Raw genomic sequence first — 18,765 nt, 5'->3', positions numbered from 1 at the left:
CTATTTAATGTTAAAACATTATACCAAAGTAAAAAGATGAACTTGTATAATACAATGAATTACCCAATAATATTACGTCTGTAGGTTTAAGTTGTAACAAAACATTTATATACAGATGTCCAGTAAAGTACCAATTAAGATTCTGGAGTGGAATTTTAAACACCGGACTACCTGATTTTGCCTTGTACGCAGCGACGCTGCTCAGTCAAGTGACTCATGCTCTGCCTGTGTGCTGCGTGAACACATTCCCTCCCCCACTCCCCCTGGTGTTTCTACCCGCTCTAATCTCTACCTCTCTCCATGTTCTCGGCTCGTCTCTCCCTACCCAGCGCTTGCCGACAACCAAGTCTATCCAACATCAATCCCCAGCCGAGTCACGCTGGATAATGTCGCTGGATGGTGGGCTTTATCAGGTCCCCTGTCCGATGCTTCATTTGTGAGATAAAGCGACGTTAAGAACTAGTGTTACAGAAAATATCACTGGGCTGGATTGGACCATAATTTGAAAACCCTACAAGATAGAGGAATAATGTACGGAGATATCATGTTTAGAATTTTACTGCGGACATTTTCTACGCCTAGGCTTTTTTCTGCCCGATGCTTAGTTTGTTAGTTACAACGCAAAATTATCCTAATCGGCTGTCAACCATTTATTCCATTATTATTATTCATTTCTGACTGGGGGACATGGTTTGACCCGCGATATACCCGATTCTGCGATCAATCGGGACGCGATATACCGGGAGTTTACTGTATGTACAATATGTACATATACAAAACATAAAAGTTAGTTAAATATTTTCTGGGGTGAAATTAACACTATCATCTTGCTTTTTTTTTAAAAAACGTGTCCAATTTCATCTGCTTTGGTTTCTGTACGGTACGGCCTGTTCTGCAGCCGGGCATCAACGGTACGGCCTGGTCTGCGGCCGGGTATCAACAGTACGGCCCGGTGTTTGTTTATCTGCGTGCGCATCTCTTTCCCCTCGCATTCCAAACCACTCTTCCCCCCTCGAATTCCATACCTGACGTCGCGTCGTTTCCGAGATTTTTTTTAGCCTGTGGCGATTTCGTGCTAACTGAAATTTACAGACGTGCTATTCGAGACTAGGGCAGTAAAATTTACATCGTGCTAACTGAATTCGCATTAATTGAAGACGTGCTATGCGAGGGATTGGTGTACTACCTGTGCTGCGTAATGCATACCTGCTTAAGTAAATGACAGGCATTGTTCTAAAGACTTGTTAAATGATACACAAAAACAACGTAATGGTAAAATTGGTTCTTAATACTTCATATGGGAGAATGTTAACAGTATTGTATATAGGCACAATGTTTTATGATATCGAATATATAGTTTTCCTTTTTTTATACTGAAAGTTTATAGACTATCTTAAGTTAATTTAACATTTTTGCAAACAAAGGCAGCAATTACATTGTACATGTTTATAATAAGTGCATGTTGTCTGGCAATGCCAATATAAAATTTCCAAATTCTTATCGTTTATATATATGACAAACACAAAATTGATGAGTAGGTACTGGTTCGGAAAATTCAATTCAATTAAAATATGAAATATGCAAATAATATAAACATCAATTCGGAATTTGATTACAGAATGAAAAGAAGTAATATAAAACCATAAACCTAGTAAGAAACGAAATACAATTATTGTATTGGTGAGATCACTTATACCGATATTAAAATAATTGTAATTAAGTTACATACGTTCAAGGGATACAAAAATGTAGCATTCAATTCCAATTGTTATTTTAATAAAACAATATACCATTTAATAAGTAGATATGTGTGGCAAAAGTACATGTCAAGCTCTATACTATTATAATAGAGTCAATGTTCGTATTTTAAATTTTACCTCACATTATTTAAAACAAATTAAAAAAATTGAAGAACATCGGAAAACAGTACGTACTTGTGTTTGCCCCACAGGATAGTTTGCATGTTGAATTTGCTAAAAGTTGTCCTAAAAATGATTTGACAAAATAGCAAACTGATTACAGAGGAGTTCTTCACTTTTTTTTGCATGGAAGGCAGCAATGCTCCCATACAATATTTATTGCAGGTATGTATTTTAGGATTTTTGTCATCAATAATAACCTACAATAATTTTTATCTGTATTCACTCTAATTACATGTAAGAAAAAAGTTAATGCATGTAACTTGTTACGGTTCCAATATACATCCTTGCAGAGTTGTTAGTCTAGTGTAAAATGTTTAAATGTTACAAATATGAAATTAAAGAAACACCTGTTTAATTGTGTCTACGATCAAATAAAACTAGAGTGTTATATTGAGCTATTTCGGATAGTTATATCAAAGCCAATGACAAAAGTATAAGTGAACATAATGTAACTATAATTCGGACAACGAATCTTTATCAGGTACAGTTACCATGTAGTGTAATTTTCGCTATTTCAAATTCCAGAGATGGGGTACACCTAAATCAGAGAGGGCTGCATAAATTGCGGGCAGCCATTACTAACAAATTGAGGTAAGAGTACATAAGTTTACTTATGAAGTAGTCTAATATTGATGCTGAAAATGTTGCCGAACACTTGATATTTCTTTTTAGTTAAAATTTCTTAAATATGTGGTGGATTGACTTGATCATTTTTTGCACAAGGTTTGTGAGCTCAAACCTATGTTTTAGTGGATCTATAAGCAGTCACACCACAAGCATGATAATGAAACGAGCATTTAAATTTCTGTACGTATTACAAGGAGATATCTAAGAATTTTTTTTATTATATGTTTCTAATAATGTTTTTAGTGACATACTCCACAAAAATTTATGTTGTGTGTGGTACATGTTATTCAATATATTTAAAATACAGGAAAGCTTCACTATAAAGAACATGAAGGGACCAAAAAATAGTTGAGTTTGTTATACTGAAGTTCTTTATACTGAAACATAAGCATTGTTATAAATATGTATACAGATAAACACATGAAACACCTTAAGTGTACTAAGGTTCAGTATCACAGTCATTAGTCTATGGCCGCTTGAAGAACCTGTTCACATACTCTCTGCTGATGCTTTGTCTATGGTCAGGAGACACATTGTAGGCAGAGCTGCCAACCTCAAATCACACCCATCATTAATGACAATTATATGGAAAAAGTACATGTAAATCATGCACGATAAATTTTTCCTGAGGAATTATAACACACACAAGATAAAATAAGGACAATAATATGCAAAAAAAAAAATTGAAAAATGTAGGCCTATGCATATGAATACAATGAAAATTAATGAATCAAAGGAAAAAAATAACTATTTGAACAATACAATCATCTGAATATGTAAGAAATGTCAATAATTTTACAGGAAATTTTCAACCTTCAATTCAAAGTATGCAAAGTTATACTTTTGAACAATTGTCTTTTTATTTGCTTCTTTTATCCTGGTTGGATAAGAACTGTCTTATAAACAAACAACAGAACTTGTAAACAATAACTCTGCGTTAGTTACTTTCGTTTCTTCAGATGTAGCGAAAATACTACGATATGGATTTATTGCTCGTCATGACTATAAAATATTCCGCATGTTTCTTTAATTCAATGTGCCCTCTACAGTCATCCCTTCCAACGTGTGCAATCGAAAAGTCACACGTGCATACATTACAAAACGCATGGTGTTCCAAAACATTTGAAGATGACAAGCATCGTCATTCTTTTGAATAGTTAGGTCTTAGGTCGAAAGTTTTGATGAATTGCGTTATTTTTTTTTCTCCCCCATATACACTTTTGTTCTGTCACACGCTTCATTTCTACAACCGGCACTGAAGAACACAACGCTATTGAAAAACGTAAAAAATTTCACGCCTGTAGACACGACAAAAACACTATGGACTGTGATGAAAAAAATGACTTTCAAAAAATAAATTAAAACACAGGTTAGCCAAAGTACCGTACAAAAATTATCGTAATGTAAGTAGCCAAAAAACGAAAAATCCGAGAATATGTACTAGTTGTATCGTACAACGGACGTAATACCATTCCAATATTATTTCAAAACACGAGAATTAATCTACTAATTTCGATAGTACGTGCGCACACATACTAGTTCCGTTATTGTTTTTGTTTACGTACACGCTGTTACGTTTGAATAAGAAAATTAAAAATAAAGAACAAGTTTTTGGATGGTAATTTTTTTCATAATGTGCCTCAAGGTTGTTCGTTCAAGTGAATATTTTTGTTTCACGAAGAAACGGACCGTCGTAAAATTCGTTAAGATGAAATAAAATTCAAGGTTATTATATACGTTTTTGGCGGGACCAAACAATGAGTTCGGTTAAGTGAAGTGTTCGTTTAACTGAAGTTCGTTGTACTGGTGCTTTCCTGTATTGATTTATATTTGCGTAGGTAAAAGTATCTAGTGTAGTATGTAATAAATATAGTGTATCCCTCAAAGGGAGTAGTTTCAGAATTTTCAATTTGTGCACAATAAAAAAATAATCGGAAAATATAAAAAAAAATATGTGTGTGTGTGTGTGTGTGTGTGTGCGCAAGTCACACATGGTAGAAGTGAAACTTCTGAAAAGTCCCTGATTAAAAATAATATTCCACGCATGATATTTGTTTCAATTTCTTTAACTAGCATATTCTCTATTGGACTCGAAATATTTACACGCTCGTGGGCTCATAAATATAATAGGTACGGTGTGTGATTAAGTTGATCAAATAATAACTCATGACAAATAATTACCAATGTAAAACTAAAGCGTGAAAAGTATCATACCAGCAATAAATATTTAGTTACACAGCTAAAACAATACTCATACAACAGTTTAACAATACTGATTTACACAAGTAATTAAAATAATATGTACTTGTGAGAACGCCATTTCCTTGCGAGGTTGTCCCGTGGCGCGGTGCAGAACAATAACCTCGAACCCCGCCGTGTTGTCGTCTGCCCCAAGCCGTGTGTGGCGACATGCGTAGGCGTGTTACAACCGGCGCGACCCGCCTATTCCTACAGCATGGCGGGGTGAAACCTGAGCAGTACGCCACCACGTGCCGGCCGAGTTCTCTGTACTGTCCACAACATACCAGCGCCGGAATTCTTTTCACAATATTCCCCCTCCTCAGGAGCGTTTAATGTTTAACGCAACAGTGCTTTCATACCCCCTCCATGGTAGCGTTAAACGCAACCTTGTTGGAAGTCGCATTAGAAGTTTCACTTCAAAAATTATGAGAAAAAACCAATTGTTGAATTTGTAGCTCTGAAATGTTCAAGTATAGGTATGGTGACAGCTATAGTTGTCGCACGGTAAGTTCGTACTTTTGGGAAGAACTGTTGAAAAATGGAACTAAGAATATTTGGTTTACTATTGTGCAATTTGTTTGACAAATAAATAAACAAAATAGGACGACATAATTTATCAAGCTATTATGTTTCCGTACGTGTGTATGAATACCGTATATACTCGTGTATAGCGCGCCCTTTTTTCCCCTCAAGTAAGGGAAAAAAATAAGGATGCGCGCTATACACGGGAAAAAAAAGGGGGGGTGGGGAAGGGAGGAGTGGAAGTCGTTAACTGCCAGGTGATTGTTGACGTTTCTGGCCAGCCCCCCACACATACGCACAAGCAACAAGGCCTCTCTTTCACACACACACACACACACACACACACACACGCAACCTGGTCTCTCTCGCGCGCGCACGCACGCACGCACACACACACACACACACACACACACACACACACACACACACACACACACATACACACACACACACACACACACACACGTGCGCGCGCAAGCTCGCACGTCTCTTGTTTATTTTTAGACCTCCCCCTCTACACAAAGCCAACGCAGCTAGTAAAATAAAAGAGAGAAAGAATGTTGTCGCCCTCCCACTTCCTTCGCTTCCTCGTCCCAACTGCTACCGGTGAGTCATCTAATCCTCCGCGCGTCTCTGTTACTGCCTGCCTCCCTCCCTCCCTCCGCCCAAGTACCAGTTGTGACGATACAGCGCTTCATTATCTTCCGTCTACACAGCAGAGTTTAAGTATTTTCCTGACGCATCACCACACATCAATTTAAATTATCATTTGTTTCACACGTACAGGTACCACAAAATGTTAGTAAAATTTATTTATGGGGAAAAAAAATTTTTTCTTTGGAATTTGTTGCAAAAATCGTGGTGCGCGCTATACACGAGGGCGCGCTATACACGAGTAAATACGGTACTGAAATAATTTGTATTTGTTAATTTTATATGTAAGTTTTTAAACACGCGTGGCAACGATATTTATCATTATGTTGGATACACACTTGAAGAAATAGTTCCTTAGTATGTAATTTTGAACAGCTGAAATAACGATAAATATTGCTTAAAATGTTTCACATATGGTTATTTCCAGATCCTGGAGTAATATTGTTTAATATATACGAAAGTTAAGTTATTTTGTTTACAGATGACGTTGCAAGCTATTGCGGATGAATCACCTACGTAACTGTGTGTCGGCCCGAGCCATGTTGAACGCTTGTTTGCTCAAAACGACTTCTGATTTTCCGAAAACATCCAGTGTATTTGTGTACTAATTAATTTTCTAATTTTAAAGGGTTGTCTTAATTGTAACTTGTAGTGAACTATTGCTTTTACAGTGTAACTTTGTGTTAGTTATTACGGTTTGTTAGGTTATTAAAATGAATGTAAAGAAGGAGACAACCGGTCATCAGAGACAGCAAGATATTATCAACGTGGCACGAAGAGTTAGGATGTTAATGAATACAGGTCAACTGGAACAGGGTGATGTCGCAGAAATGACAGCATTTCTTCTAGATCTGAGCGTCACGACCGTGAAAAAGTGAGTGACTAATTAACACGTTATGAAAGTATGTGCGTGAAAACGTTCCGTTAGGTTGGGGCGTGTTTGTAAAATAGTGTAAAAGTACCTTCCTCGCAGCTTTCTTGTTTTGAATGTCGGGCAAATTACAAACAGACACGTTCTTATATTTTCGGTTATATATTAGGTAATGGATTTATCTGCTGTGCACCCGTGGAAAAGGTTGCAGAGCTGTTCAAGACAGCACATTAAATAATACATAGGTCCCTAGAGGTCAGTATAGGCCTACAATTAAATACTGTAAACATAGGTAATTGTGTAAACAATGTGTAGCGTTTTCTTTCATTTGTAAGCATTTTCAACCCACAACATCAAGGAGGAGGAGGTTCACCGACTAAAAAATAGCAATTAATGTATATTATTAATTTAATTCAAGTAAAAAATATATAATTGTGTTTACATTTTAGTGCAGTATTTCTGAAAATTATTATAATCTTTTGTTTTGTGAAAAATACCCGTATGTTTGGTAAACATTAGAGATTATAAAATCGGTATGATAATTTTTATTTAAATTATTCCTTCTAAGCTGCATTTAATGATCCATTTTAGTTTGCGTAGGTACGAATTTTTACAATGTAGTTGGTAGCTAATTCTTTTTGGCTAGTACACACACTATTAGTAGTTTTTTGATAAAAATACTGATAGCTTCATGAGTTTTATTACAGTATCAATTCTAGTGGACGATATTTTAAAATCTAAGATTAATTTTTTTATAAAGTCCTTGGAATTTATTTTTTGCATGGGTTAATACATACTTTGTCACAGTTACTTTGCATACATGTAAGTCACCAGTGTAACTTCTACATGGAATGTTTTTGTATTGTTTGTTTGTTATGTGCCATTGCAGCATTCAGCTGGGCGTACACTCGTTTTTGCTTAACTCTTTGTGTGTGTTGTTTTTTTGTTTCGGCAAACTGAACGCTGGTTTATTTTTTTTTTAAGAATTTCTGTTATGGGGGTAATTTATTTGTAATTTTGTCTTTTAAGTGAAGGTATGTTTTGTTCTAACCATTTGTATTGTATTTTATTATCACATAATTATTATCAAATTTAAGTGCATCAAGAATCAAAAAAAAACTCTGAACAAATTTAATTATTTTGAAGTTTAATTAATTATTATATTTTCGTCAAGGCAGTGTGCTATTCAGTTTTCGGAACTATTCTTTAAATTGTGCATTTGTAACTATGTTTGGCTAACTGTGTTATGCCATCAATGGTCACTTCCTTCTTCTTGGTGACCATCATGTGAAAAACTGTATTAATTTTCTGCTCTTAATTTATCCACCGCATCCATGCGGTAGTTTCAAGTTTGGGTAGCCGCCTATTGGGTGAGCTTTCGCAGATTTCTCTGGAAATCATGCTGGACATTTATTTTTAAATATTTCACCATGTAATTAGTCTTTTGAAATGTTTTTATAGCGGCCCACGAGTCATGGATCTGGAGTGCTTCCCTATGCCGGCCATGCTATGAACTACTTGTAACCCTTTGTTTGGAGTAGAGGATATTCTCCTCTCTTTTCTGACGGCTACGGGATTCACTCACTCATGAATTCAGGAAAGTGATTCTTCGTTTTCATACTTCGCATGAAGCATGTGTTCGGCAATAAATGTGGACAACCTACCTAAATTCATTTTATAAATTTTTCATCGTTTGTTTTTATTTTGTTTTGCTAACATAAATTTATGAATTAAAGTAACGTTAATAATTTATTTAATGTCTTGGGGCCCCATATATTTTTTTTTAATTTAAGTAACAAATGTAACAAATAACAAATGTAACAAGTGATATTCTATTTATTGTTTATGAAGATTTATAAATAACTAAGTAATACTGTAATACTCATAAAGTTTTTTTTATATCAAATATAACTGATGGTCTGAAATTTCTATTTTAAAATATTACCCCCAAGTTAACCTAAAATAAAATATTTCTTATAATTTTGTGAGCTGGTTGTTCAGTCGGCCTACCTTTGTGCCTAACTATTTTTTCAACCTTGAGGTAAGACACCATTGAGCCTAAGGTTCAGGGCAACTTCCACTGCGAGCCTTTCTCGGAATGGTCAAACCTAACCAGGCTGGGAAAGGTTGGTAGAAAGTTTGGTAGCAGAGCATGGTTCTGGTGTTTTATCTTAGGTGTTGTGTTGTGCATGCGTAGCTTTTTTTTAGCTTGCATGTGTTGCTCTCTTGGAACTTTGCATGGCTTGGGGGTGACAGCAGTTTGGTAGTTCTTTTGGTGTTTTGTATTAATTTTTTTTTGTTCGTTATGGCTACTTTGATTCCCGAGTTTCTCCTTAAAGATGAATTGGCATTTGAATGTCAATTGCGTGGTGTTCCCTGTGAAGACACCACTGCTGCCGTTTTCCGCAAAAGATTGCGCACGGCACTTCAGAGTAATTTGACTGTTGATTGTGACAAGTTGGTCAATTTGAATCCCAATGATGAATTTAATCTGTGTGCCAGTAAAATTTTGGTACTGCAGGAATTAGTGTCAAACTTGGATGATGAAAACTTCATAAGCACCTTACCTCGTGTCAAAAACCGTTTGGCCCATTTAAACAGACGTGTCCAGTGCCTTTTGGACATTCATTCCCCAAAGTTGTCAGAGGTGCAGATTGCATCATTAGAAACTATACTGATTGAGATTCAAAAGTTAGGTGATATCCTCAATAAATCTGAAACTGAGTTTTCGCTTTTGTGTGACCTACCCCCTGTGTCATCTATTGCACAAGTGTGTGACCAACTTGGTAGGTTGGCACTACCTACTTCCTTGCCTCAAATTCCAGATATTTCTCCTGTTCCAGGTCCTTCCAAACAGGATGTTGAACCTGTTTGTAGCATGACAGGTAACCTTGTCACGTTACCTAACCTTACCTATGTTTCTGCTAAACAGCCCGCTAGTGCTAACGCACACGTTGTTTTCAGTGGTGTACCAAGTACACATCAAGCAACAGCGCTGAGTAATAAAGTTTCATTTTCCAATGTGTTTGGGAAGTTAACCCACCCTTTAGAAAAAATGTTAAAGGATTTCCCAGCTACCGATGGTCTGCATATACCTAAGTTTCTCCATTTTCTTCAGCTCATTGTGAAGCTACGTCAAAGCAACTCCTTACATGAAGCTCAGTTGCTAGAGATTATTTACCCTTTTACCTTAGGTCCTTTGGCAGAGCAAACAAATTTGGCCATTTCTCAAAATCTTACCTTTGACAAGTACCATGAAGATATCCTGAGTTTTTTTTATTCCCTCTAGGTTATTAACTCAGCTTCAGCTGAGCCATTTCAATCGATTACAAAAACCAGGTGAACCTCTTGCAGTTTATGTAAACGAAGTGAAGGAGGCAGCTGCCATTTTTCGTTTACAAGTCTCAGAGCAGGAAGTGATAAATACCATTTTAGATGGTTTGTCTCCTGAAGAGCGATCTAGACTTGTCTTTCTGTCTAAACCCTCTACCTTTTCTGAACTTGATAGGATGTGCATCCATTCCCAGAATGTCAGATTTGCGGACTACCATCGCAATACACATTTTCCTCAGTCCTCAAGTTTCAAGCAATCCAAGAACCTTGCTGGTTCATTTAGTGCTACACAATCTGATCGTGTTTATGTCAACAGTACTGCTAGTGGACAAAAGCAGTATAAAATGCCTGCAAATCAGGTGAACCCAGACCAGAAGCCGGTCTGTTATTTTTGCAAAAACCCTGGACATAAAATTAAAGAATGTAGGAAGTTGCAACAAAAAAACGCTCAGAGCAGGGACGCGAGGTGAGCCGCTTACCCTGCAAACCTAGCCTAAATAATGCGCAATATAACGCTCACCTGTTTCGACAAACCAAATCAGCTCTTTCTTTTCAAAAATACTTTGGAAGTAAAAATAAGCCTTACCCTGTCTCTAACATAAATTCGCCTAATTTGGTGGGGATAAATCCAGTTCCAGTCCCTCGGATTGTAGTCACCTTTGGCACTTTTGAAGTGCAAGCTCTTGTAGATTCAGGTTCCACACGTTCTATTATTTCACATGGTTTGTTTTTAAGGTTGAAAGAGGCAAAACTAGTTAAATCTGTTGAGAAAGGTCACTTTAAATGTTATACCGCCTCAAATGATGTGTTACCGATAGTTTGTTGTGCTATCATTAAACTGAAAATTGCAAATTTTACATGGAAGTTCCCTTGTTTAGTCTCTAAAGATATTGGTTTAGATTTTATCCTTGGAGCAGACTTCATGTCTAAGTCTGGGCTTATTCTCGACATGCAAGAAAAAAATATTTCCTTTAAATTTCAAAAAAATCTCAAGATTTGTTTTACAGATAGTAATCAGAGTCAGGATAATCTTGCCGAAATCAGTGTTGACCAAAACGGTAGTAATACTTGTGATCCTTTGAGCCATTTAAATGATGAACAGTGTCAAGCACTTAAAAGTTTATGTGAACAGTTTCCCAAAGTTTTAACTTCAGATTTAGGCCTTACTAAACTTCTGGAATATGAAATAAAACTCCATGATAAAAGCTATGTTAAAAGTCATCCTTATCGTCTGGCACCTCCCCAAATGGATATCTTAAGAAATGTGGTACAACAACTTTTAGACAAAGGAGTCATTGAGAAATCTACCTCACAATATGCTAGTCCTGCTTTCTTGGTCCCGAAACCCAATGGTAAACAAAGAATGGTTGTTGATTTTCGTCGTGTTAATCAGAAAATTGAGATTGAGTCAGTGCCTTTGCCAGATTTACATTCAGCATTTCATTGGTTTTCTAAAGCAAAATATTTTACTACCATTGACTTAAATTCAGCGTATCATCAAATTCCTCTAAAAAATGCGTCTAAGCCAATCACAAGTTTCTGTGTACCATGGAACCTTTATCAGTTTACACGTGTACCTTTTGGTCTCGCCACGGGTGCACAAGTTCTCACACGTTTATTAGATCAAATTTTCCATGATGTAAAATTTAAGTTTGTGTACAACTATTTGGACGACCTGGTTGTGTATTCAGAAAATTTCGAAGAGCATCTTCAGCATCTCAAAGAAGTCTTGTCTCGCCTTGAAAAGGCTGGTTTAACAGTGAATCCGCAAAAGGTTAAATTTGCCGTTCATGAAATCTCATTTCTTGGCCACAATATTTCATCTAAAGGCATATCTATTGATCCAGAGCGCACTAGAGCTATCAGAGAATTTCCTCCACCACAGGATGTTAAGGGCATAGCCCGATTTATTGGCATGATTCAGTTTTTTGGCAAGTTCATTCCAAATTTAGCTGAAAAGGCAGTTCCCCTTAACAGTTTACGAAAGAAAAATGTTAAGTTTGAATGGGGAAAGGAACAGCAAAAGGCTTTTGAATCTTTAAAAAATGACATTACAAGTCCACCAATTCTTCGTATGGCAGATTTCTCAAAACCTTTCATCTTACAAACCGACGCTTCAGGTTCAGCAGTAGGAGCAGTCCTGGCGCAAGAATTTGATGGTTGTCGCCAACCTATTGCATTTGCATCCAGGACTCTCACTCAACAGGAAAAGAAGTCTACGATTTATGAACTTGAATGTTTAGCTGTTGTTTTTGGTATCGACAAATTTAGGCCTTATTTAGAGCATGCAGAGTTTTTGTTGGAAACTGATAATCAGGCTTTGTCTTGGCTTTTGGCTCATCCCCGACAGTTAGGAAAAATTGGTCGTTGGGTCATGAGAATATCCTCTTTAAAATTCAAGGTGCAGCATATCCGAGGAACGCAAAATGTTGTGGCGGATGCCCTTTCACGTATGTTTGATACAAACCAATCTAACAAACCTTCAAGCGAAAACTTTTGTAAAGTTCTCGTGACTGATTTTCCATTGGCATTCAAAAACATTCAGTCTTACCAGGAAGAAGATGAGGAATTGAGTAATATTGTTAAAAAAATGAAATCTGGAATTCCACAGAAACCTTATTTTTTATCTAAAGACATCCTTTATTCTAAAATTCGCCATAATCAGAAACGTATTGTGCTACCTAAAGTCTTGAAACCTGTGGTGTTTGAATACTTTCATTCTTCACCTATTGGAGCCCACCTTGGTATTTACAAAACTATCGAATCTATAAGAAAGCATTTTTCTGGAAAGGTATGCATGGTGAAATTTCCAACAGAGTTAAGCAATGTCGTCTTTGTGCCCTCAGCAAACCTGCTCAAAACACACAATTGGGATTCTTGTCGTCTGAAGTATCTGAGAGACCTATGGAAAAATTATTCATTGACTTTGTAGGTCCATTGCCCAGAAGTAGAAATGGAAACAATATGTTATTGGTCTGTGTTGATGCTTTTTCAAAATTTGTTTGGCTCATTCCCTTAAGAAAGGCAGATGCACCATCTACAATTCGAGCTCTTCAGACTCGTATTTTCCAAAACTTTGGCGTTCCGACATCTATCGTCTCTGATAATGGTAGCCAATTCACTTCTAAATTATTTAAGAGCATGTGTTTCACCCATGGCATACGCCATATTACCTTGTCACCCTACTACCCTCCACCTTCGCATGTGGAAAGGTTCAATCGTAACCTCCGATCAGCGTTAATCGCTTTCCATGCGCAAGATCAGTGTAGTTGGGACAAAAATTTAGTTTGGCTTCAAATGGCATTCAATTACTCCCGCCATGAATCTCACAAAACTACACCGTTCAATTTAATGTTCACTTTTGCTCCAAACAACCCATTATCTAATCTTTGGTGTCTGAAAGAGTTATTGCCAGAAAACCCTAAAAATATTAAGGAAGTTTGGGCCTCTGCCCTTAAAAATCTCAAACGGTCTCACGAAAGGAGCCGCTTAAAATATAATAAGAATAGAATAGACAATCCTTTTCGACGAGGTGATCTAGTTCTTTGCAAGGCTCATCCCACAAGCAAAGCAGTGGATAAAAAAATGGCAAAATTGTCATTTCGTTGGTCAGGTCCTTTTCAAATCCAACGCTTTCTCACTCCAGTCACAGTAAGCCTAGTTAACCCTGACTCAGGAGCATATGTGACTAGAGCACACATTTCACATTTAAAGAGATGTTATTCTCCACCTCCAGTTTGAGTAGACATTGTTTAGGTGCTGCAGAACCTAACCTTGTGCTCACTGTTGGTTTGCATTTCATTTGGGTCTGTGACTCAGTTGATCGTGGTCTGATCACCCACCGATCCTAGTCTTGACAACCCAGGAAACTTTAATTTACATGTTATAGGCCTATAATATTCACTTTGTTAGTTAATAAAGTAACAAGAAGAGATAAGTAAAAAACCCATGGTACTAATTTTAAGTCGGTTGCAACCTTTGATATATTTGTTATGTAGTTTAAGAGAATAAAGTTTTTTTTTGGTTAGTTTTTTTTTAATGGTATAAGGGTAATGAATTTGGTTTGATAGTAGATGTTATGTTAAGTAATTTTTTTGTGTCATCTATTTACCACCTTGGTCCCTTTTGGTTTCATGTTCCAGTGTCCCTGTGTTTCTTTCCCGTCTGACTCACAACGTTGTGCTTCTGCGCCATGATTGGGCGGTTGTGCATTCTCACATGCATCCACGCCTTGGTTGCCAACATCACGGTAAAACAATTACAATCTGGTGTTCTGTTTGAGAAAGGTCAAGAGCTACATTTTTCGGATAGTTACTATTCTGTTGTGCTGAGTTTTGATCTACTTAATTTACATGATGAAAGTGCACAGTTGGAAACAACATTGAATCAAGTTCTTCTACTTAATAACGAACAGTCTTCCAAAAAATCTTCTATGAATCAAGATTTTGCTTTTGTCATTCCGCAGCTCAGGGAGAACTTTTTAGCATACAAAACAGAAATTTTAGCATTAACTTCACTTTTGCCCCGAAGGGACACACGCAAAAGACGTGGTTTATTCAATTTTGGAGGTACAGTGCTCAAAACAGTTTTTGGAACTCTAGATAATAATGACCTAGTGATGTTAGAAAAACGTTTAAAATCAGTAACAGCAAATCAAGAAGATATTGCTACCAGTGTTTTCCACCATATGATTGTTGTCAAGGATTTGGAAGAGAGAGTGCTTAATAATACTAAACTCATTAAAAATTTAGCAGTGCATTATTTGGACAGCTACAATGAATTTTTTAAGTTGTTTAACAGCACCGTTCATGAAGTTTGGGATAAGATGATGATGATAAGTCTCAGAATTGATTTAAATACCCTTCTGTTTAGAGTCAGTGAAACCCTCTCGAGCGCACGACTTGAGCTGTGTGACTTACGTCTAGCCATTGAAAATAGTGTGCATGGAAAATTAAGCTCAACCTTAGTAGTACCCAATGTTTTCCTTCAGCTATTAGATAAGATTCAGCACTTGATTTCTTTGCCATTGTATATGTTGGCCCCAGTTTCTATTGAAAATCTTCACTTATTTTATGGTCTTTGTCATGTTCAAGCAGTGATCTATAATCATTCTTTGGAAGTTATTGTTAATGTACCCTTGGCTACTAAAGACAGCAGCTTTGAATTCTATAATGTTTTTAGTTTTCCCTTTTTCTTTTCTAAATTACATCATTATATACTTCTTAAAGTTCATGATATTTTACTGGTTAGTCCTGATAGGAAACTTTTCGCACCAATTAACTCTAAGTTACTTGCTGACTGTAAGGAACATGGTATCATCCTGTGCCCTCCTACTTTTCCGTTTTTTGATTCTCACATGGATAACTGTGAATTTAATCTTTTCCTCGGCAGATAGTTTATGGAATTTTGTGATAAGTCCATTGTCCCGTTGGACCTTCCCTTTTTTCAAAAAACTAACTCCTTATGGATCTTCACTACCAACCACTCTATTGATGTTACGTTTCTGTGTAGAACTTCTACCATGTCTTTTGAGCCTTTCACCATGTCCATAATGGGCAGTGGTTATATTAGCAATGCTTCACACTGTGATATTGTAAGTCCGTTCTTTCGAACCTTTGGATCTGTTAGCTCATCCTGTGCCGTTAATTAGTAATTTCGACACGATATATTTTAAATTTTTATTATGATTTTAAATTTTTTTTGTGTGGAAATTTTATTTGCTCTACTTTAGTGTGATTTTACTTTGTTAGTCTGGTGTACTCCTCTGAGTTAAACTTTGTCTCAGTGCTCTGAAGCCCCTTTCCCATCGGCGTATCGGATATTTTGCTGGCCTAATCCCTGACTGGCAGACAGCTTACTATTTCCCCCGCCTTCAGTCACGCCTCAAGCCTGTAATATCATTTCTCTTCGAGACCCAAACTGCATAGACAAGCCTGTAGCTTGCAGGCGACCAGTTCTCAGAGACGAGCTGAGATTGGCTTTTTTCATCACGTATTAGTGTTAAGTTCGCTCCTCTGCAGGCACGACGGGACGTAGATTCCCAGCAGCGTTGCATTTTACCCTCACCCCCCCCCCCCCTTCTCAGTTCCAAGTAAGACCAATGACCGGTCGTAACCCCCTGGGCAACCGTGACCGTCCTCAAGGTCTCCTCGCAAAAAACGAGTGCGCCAAAACTGATCGCGAGCGCTACCTAGCGACCAAGTCGCGAACTTCTCCGCTAGCCTACCCTCTAGGGCGCCAGAGAGCAGCACCTGCTTTCCCTTCAGTTATATGGACGCCGTGGGCGAGTCGATTGTTTTCAACTCAGACCCCTCCGACAGAGTTCTCTACTGTCGCCTAGTGATGCCAACTTCAAAACTCCTGCCAGAGTTTTTTTTTCCGCCCGCATTCGGGCAAGTTCGGAATCTTTCGGCGGCCCAGACCCCCTCCACCTGTAAGAGCCGGCGCCCCTTTTTAATTACGAGACGCGGTTTGCCGCGAAACAGATCAGCGCGCGTCACGTTTGCAGACAGATCTCCGGCGAGCTCAGAAGACTCTGGAAGACTTCATCCGACCGCTAGCGACTATGTAATCGTCCTAAATAAGGGATGCTATCCCTCAACTAAATTCAAGTAGATTAGTCTGTCTGCATAGTGTTAGTAATTTTTTTTTGTTTTGAAATTTTCCCTTTTAATTTTTTTTAACTATGAAGAAATCATCCGCGCCCAGCCGCGCAAATCGCGAGCTACGGACCATGGCTGACTCCGCGATGGCAGCTTGAAGGCAACTCCCCTGTTTTGGTGAGTGATAATTCGCGACCTCCCCTACCTCCCCTTAGATTTTTCCGGGCATTTCTTGCCCCATGTACTGTCTGTATTCAAGTCCTAATCAGTCTTGATTTGGCTTGTTACAGTCAGGGGTTCGACCTCCCAGCGATGCACATATTCAGCTAGATTCGAGATCCAGCAACTACTGGTGGACGAATTGTCCACCAGTATGTTTTTCGGCAGTCCGAGATCCATCCATTAGAAGAAGCAGCTTTCTTCCATTCTACAGTTCGGCATTTTTAACCCCACACCTGGAAGACTCGGGTGATATGGTTTCTATTTCTATTCCCCCACTTTTTAAAGACAAACCAGCGATAAGTGACTATCCACTTAATCCACTGATATGGTAAACTAATCAGCGACAAATTTAATGTAGTAGAACATTGCAAGTTGTAATAATGTATCAATACAATGTACTTTGTTTTAAATAATCGCGGGCCGGCCCCTTTTCGTTTTTCTTTTTTTCTTTTTTTTTTAAATATTTGAGATTTCTTAAAACCTTTTGTATGTAAAGTAATGGAAACAAGATAATTCATCAGGGCAAATAAAACAGGGAAACTATAGATCAAGTTAATCGTGTAGTTTTTATTTATTGATTTTAACGATCCACCAACTTCCTCCTTGCTTGTTACAGGAAGTTCCTAAATTTTGTTTGTTCCCCACCTCGTGCCGCCTCTGGTAAATCAATTTATTTAACTTATTTTTTTTATCCCGCAAGTTTCCAAGGTCCTTTTTAATTAATTCAAAATAATTCAATTTTGAGGCACGAGGGGTGTAACAACTTGGTAGCAGAGCGTGGTTTCCGGTTTTATATGCATACCTGAATAATATAACCAAAAAAAAAGAAAAAAAAATTTTTAATTAATTTTTTTTGGTGATAGCAATTTTGTAATAATATTGTAAACTCATCGCTGGTACACCCGGTAGTTATATTGCTTTTTCTATTTTAAAATTTATTTCGAGTTTTACGTCCCACTGTGATTGAGTTTGCGCGCGGTGAGACACCGCGTGGCCTCCGTCGTGTCGGTGCGACGACCCTCCGGCAGCGTGCTTTATCAGGCGCGCGTGTCATTCTCCCTGTCATCCACTTCACCCCTCCCCTTCCCGCCTCACCGGCTGGAGGAGGCAAGGTCATGCCGTTGACCCGTGTCCGGCAGCGAAACAATGCTTTGCAATCTAGTTTGTTCCTCACGGCCGACAGTGCCCTGAGTTTGTCTAAATTCCTCCCTTTATCTGTGTTTTTTTTTTATAACACATCCGCCTGCAAACCAGGCCATCTTTGTGAAAAACAGATCATCGAAGTCCTTTCGGACATCGTGGTATTTTTTGTTTTGTCTCTCGGCGTCTTGCGCGCGCCGACATGTTATCTCTTCACCACATGACAGGGCCGCCAACCGCGCGGAACCTCCTCTCCTGTCCTGTGTGCTCCACCCACTTACCACGTGTTTTGTAAACAAACTACCCATGCTTTGTATGTCCTAATAATATAATTTTTATGTCACAAAACAAGCACTATAAATAATCTATACTACTTTAAATCTAGCAGCAAAGTATTTTCTTAATCTAGGGTTACTAAAATATAACATTATAATTTTATATATACCTTATAATAATATTAACAACACAAATAATATGATAATATAAACCTTTTGTTTTAGCTAATGTTAAGAAACTTCCATTGTTTATATTTTCTAAGTATCTTAAAATTAACGATTAAGTATTTTAATAATACATAAAATAAATTAAAAAAAAAAGGTCCATTTATTGAGTAATATAAAATAAGAATATG

The sequence above is a fragment of the Bacillus rossius genome, unplaced genomic scaffold (assembly GCF_032445375.1).
Source record: "Bacillus rossius redtenbacheri isolate Brsri unplaced genomic scaffold, Brsri_v3 Brsri_v3_scf33, whole genome shotgun sequence".
NCBI lineage: Eukaryota > Metazoa > Arthropoda > Insecta > Phasmatodea > Bacillidae > Bacillus > Bacillus rossius.
Note: the sequence above shows the minus strand (reverse complement) of the source record.